At 33.5% G+C, this 5,064-nt stretch overlaps 1 non-coding gene across 1 annotated transcript; it reads right to left on the bottom strand.

Annotated features, from left to right (window-relative positions):
• Nucleotides 1-3,804: 3,804 nt before the first annotated feature.
• Nucleotides 3,805-3,908, bottom strand: LOC135225909 (U6atac minor spliceosomal RNA). Its single transcript, XR_010317122.1, has one exon. It is a non-coding gene; the product is annotated as a U6atac minor spliceosomal RNA (small nuclear RNA).
• Nucleotides 3,909-5,064: the final 1,156 nt, after the last annotated feature.

Raw genomic sequence — 5,064 nt, 5'->3', positions numbered from 1 at the left:
ATTCCCAAGTCAGAAAACCAGAGAGACAGCGAAGTGCACAAGGCTACCAATCTCTCTCTCTCTCTCTCTCTCTCTCTCTCTCTCTCTCTCTCTCTCTCTCCCTAACAAGATGACGATCACTGACGCAGTTCAGTAAATTGGAATGCATCCATTGAATGCAATGCACCCAAAAACTTTAAACGCCAAAAAATTATAACGGCAAACATTACCAGAATATTGATGGATTCGATTTCGTTAGTCATATGCAAACAACAATCAGAGCTCAGATATACAGCAAGACATACTAATAGAAACAGGAAAAACATGATCACGTGCTTTTGCTTTCCAAATACTCTTGGATAAATACACGCGACGCAAGAACAAGACCAATTGTACACTAACATACCTGCAAACACTTACAAGACATACTAATGGAAACACAAAGCATAATCAAACGCTTTCGCTTCGTAAGTATGCTCCTAGATATAAACACCACGACGCAAGAATAATCATCCATTAAGATACCTATACACAGTTAAATAAGACCTAAAGCGCCAATACTCATGAAGAGGCATCAGTTTGTCTACCTATACATGTGCATCAGAGAGCATTAGCGCGCACCAGCATGTGCACAGTACATACGATTTTACATGCATACATGTTTTCTACTATAGTGCATGCTATAGGATTTCCACTACTGTAGTTTAAAAGCCCTTACTGCATTAAATATTTCAACTATTCAGTGATACTGAAGATAATATTTACTTGTAAACGTGGTAGAAACTTTAAGCCTTGCTGCCACATCAGTTTCATTCTCTATCTATTATTATTATTATTATTATTATTATTATTATTATTATTATTATTATTATTATTATTATTATTACCACACAGCTGAGCTGACTATCATCCCTCATAGGCTGGCTCGGTGGATTTGTTTTTACTTATATATATATATATATATATATATATATATATATATATATATATATATATATATATATGTATATGTGTGTGTGTGTGTGTGTGTGTGTGTATGTATATATATATATATATATATATATATATATATATATATATATATATATATATATATAATATATGTGTGTGTGTGTGTGTGTGTGTGTGTTATGTATTCTATCAATGAAATTCCAATTTTTCAAAATAGTTTATATTGGATTAATTGGAAAAGATCGATTTATTCACAAAACTTGGTAGTAGCTGCTGATTATACTTTGGACATTTACTTCACAAACTTTGATTGTTATCATTACACGCAAAGCATTCAGGAGCAGGATTATACGGATTAATCATTAGGTATTCGTGCGTTATTCATCTCCAGGCTAAGAGAAATTGCCTAGAGAGCGCTAAGATAGTGCACACAAAAATCCCGGAGAATTACTAGATTTTAATAAATTAAATGTAACTTTGTTCATATATTTGTAAATAAAAACTGTGCGATTGTATGTCTGTAAATGAATTAACTGCGAGTGAAGAATGGGTCAAATTGACTAAAAAATAATTATCTCTCTCTCTCTCTGAAAAGTTCATATAAAAATGAAGGAAAAATAAAGCTATATGCTGAATTCGGAGAGAAAAATCAAACGTAGATAATAAACTATATAAGAACAGAACATAAAGCCCAACTAGAAAAAAATGGTATTAGACAATTATTTATAAATTAGTGATAAAAGAAAAAACCAACAATATTAAACAAAGTATATTTGAGGACTAATGTGAGTCTCCTTAACCAAAAGGCTTCAGCACATACCCACATATTGTGTTCATAATATTTTGAAAACGCATTGTCCATTATTACTTATATGGAAAGCAAATAAAATATACACTTTGTTATTGTCAGTCATGTGGGCTATAAAGGATGTGACCAGCAGGTTAAACAGAGATGTATTAGTATTCATCGATAGCTTAAAGAGATAAACTTTGTTTTGAAGAAAGAGAGGCTGCAAGTAAGAGAGAGAGAGAGAGAGAGAGAGAGAGAGAGAGAGAGAGAGAGAGAGACGTATTACATGAACTATTTGAGATATTATGCACATTGAGGGTTGCAAGTAAGAGAGAGAGAGAGAGAGAGAGAGAGAGAGAGAGAGACGTATTGCATGAACTATTTGAGATATAATGCACATTGAGGGCTGCAAGTAAGAGAGAGAGAGAGAGAGAGAAAGAGGAGAGAGAGAGAGAGAGAGACGTATTGCATGAACTATTTGAGATATAATGCACATTGAGGGCTGCAAGTAAGAGAGAGAGAGAGAGAGAGAGAGAGAGAGAGAGAGAGAGAGAGGTAATTCATTTTAAGCGAAATGTTTTTTTTTATTATTATTATTTCTCTAATGCTAAGCGTGATAACATCTCGAGGAAACCTTTAAGTGAAGGTTTGATTATTTAAAACGACCTGTCGACTCAGTTACTGTATAAACTTGTAAATGAAATATCATAGGATGCATTTTACCTTATTAAATTAAAGAGAAGTCTTATTTCTCCTGTGTATTTTTCTCATCTTTCTATTGACTTATAGCAATTTTTCTATGAAATGGGACGAATAATTCATTCTGTAAGAAAATGTAGCAGACAATAAAAAAAGAAACTAAATGTTCACGAAAATCTAAAACCTTCAGGTATTCGAGATTGCTCTTTGTTTGGAGCCAATTCTCGATTATTACTTAGTCTCACTTAACTTTGAATAGTTTAGTTTTTCTAGTAAATGGGTATTATTTCAGGAAGAGGTTGAGAGAGAGAGAGAGAGAGAGAGAGAGAGAGAGAGAGAAGAGAGAGAGACGAGATCGAGAGATGAAGAGAGAGGAGGTTGAGAGACCGATTAGACGAGAGAGAGAGAGAGAGAGAGAGAGAAAAGAAATAATTTAGTTATCGTGCTATTTAACCAAACAGTGGGGTCGTTTTCTATGAATGTTAATTAATATCCATTTTCTTTTATGTACGTATTCGGTCAAATTTAAAGATTATGCCACATTCCAATTTTTCACAAGGAAATAAGTTTTTTCGTATATAAAAATTATCTTTGCTCACAAATGACTTTATCAACTATGCAAAGATTTATATCCAATTAACCGAGACTAAAGTAGTTTGAAGGGTAGGGGTATACTTTCGTTTCAAAGGGAGATTTTTTTTTGTGAAACCCAACGTTTCAATGAAAATGATGCGTAACATAAAATTCTTTGGAGATATTTATTTATTCCATAATGCTTTTATAACTATTGCAGTGGATACGCTTTCGAAAAGATATAGAAAAATATGAAAAAAACGTTCAGGTTACGTTGGGGGAGCTCTTAAAAAAAATCTTATGTATATAGTAGTATATCATACTTAGTGAAAATGAATTCAAAGAAATAAAAGAATTCAGAATCTCTATAAACCACTATTGATGAGAGTAGAAGGAAATGCTATGAAACCTCTGATAATTAATGAAATATTTCACGTAAATCAAGAACTGGGATAGCGCGAATTACTGGCCGTCGGTGGGCTCGATCTCGCGCCGGATTGATGAGTGGGTTGGCTCACTACTAACTATACTATGCAGCGTGCCTAGGATATCAATATTTTGGATAAATTACAGGTAAATCAGTCTTTTTCTAATTTTTCATATACGCAAACCGACAGTCTAGCAATCTTGGGACTATATGAACCAGAAATCACGCATTTGCCTTGTTTACGGAAGTTTATTCGCTAATCGTAGCCAACGAATTTTCGCTTGTCAGGCTAAACCACCCCTACATATAGGATATTTCACCAACACCTAGGCCTAGCTGCGCCAAATTGGATATACAGGATGACTAACAGCGTGCATGCGGCTGTCAAAAAATGTGTCAGGTTGTTGCCGAAGCAACGGTGCCTTGACGTATATGTGTTGTCCGTCCTTATCTAGGGGAGTGCTAACCTTCTCTCCTTTCGTACAACACAATAGAAAATTGAACCCAGAGAGAGGTGTAGTAACGGGACGGGACCGCAAACGTACTGCTGCTGTTTTAGACTGATCGCGTTACGTAGCGTCAGGTTCTGCAGGTTACGGAATAAAGGTAAATGCTAGGTTGACTGTCGTTGCAAGTACTGCTGCAAGTGGCAATGGAAATATAATTTTCGACATAATTTGAAGCTAAAAGAAAAGTTATACCCAGCGCAGTGATGCATACGGTCAGGGTTTTCTCGCTGGTGACTCATGGATTTCCTGACTTTGTTGATATATATATATTATATATATATATATATATATATATATATATATATATATATAGATATATATATATATATATATATATATATATATATAATGGCATAGAATGCAGAACTGACTATTTTCAGTAAGTCTGGAAATGTTATATATTCATTTTCCCATAACATTTATACAAACCGGTAAATACTCCTAAACTTGAGACCATAAAACATTTATAATCTTTGGAAAATAAAGGTGAGAGAAAAGAACCATAACATTACAGGGGCATAAAATTAAAGAAAATTAAATGCAATTTGCTCAATCTCAATATATATACATTTAAAAAAAAAAACTGCACGAGTACGATGCTCGCCGGTGGTACAGAACAACATTTAGGCCTTTTAAATAAGATGAGAGCCAGTGTTTTATAAATGGATATATAAAATTAGTAATATGATAGTTAATCTTACCTCCATGGTAGCATTGATTTCTACATAACCCGGCGATCGAAAATGATGATAATACCCTTCGGGTAATATCTCCATGGCTGTAGATGCTTTCCTCTCCAACAAACTTTTGGAAGAAGAAAGAAACTAGATTAAAAATCATAAAAGAAATGTCTTTCAATCTTTGCAATCTACAACCCATAAAAGCTACAGTACATATTCCGGAATTCAAAACCAATAGCAAATTAGTAGCATTTCTTAGTGAAAAAATGTAAAAAATACAATTTAATGTCATCAACAATTTTGAGTTAATTTTGAGTATGTCATACAGACAGAAAAAAAAATTATGAACTAATTTTCAGCGTGAAAGAGTTTGCAGTCACAAAGCGCTAGTGTTGATGGCGAATTTTGACATTTCTAATTTTCAAACACTAAACAAAAACTTCTTTCAGTTTTCTT

The sequence above is a fragment of the Macrobrachium nipponense genome, chromosome 13 (assembly GCF_015104395.2).
Source record: "Macrobrachium nipponense isolate FS-2020 chromosome 13, ASM1510439v2, whole genome shotgun sequence".
Classification (NCBI taxonomy): domain Eukaryota; kingdom Metazoa; phylum Arthropoda; class Malacostraca; order Decapoda; family Palaemonidae; genus Macrobrachium; species Macrobrachium nipponense.
The sequence above is the reverse complement of the archived record's forward strand: the minus strand, read 5'-3'. Positions and strand labels throughout refer to the sequence as shown.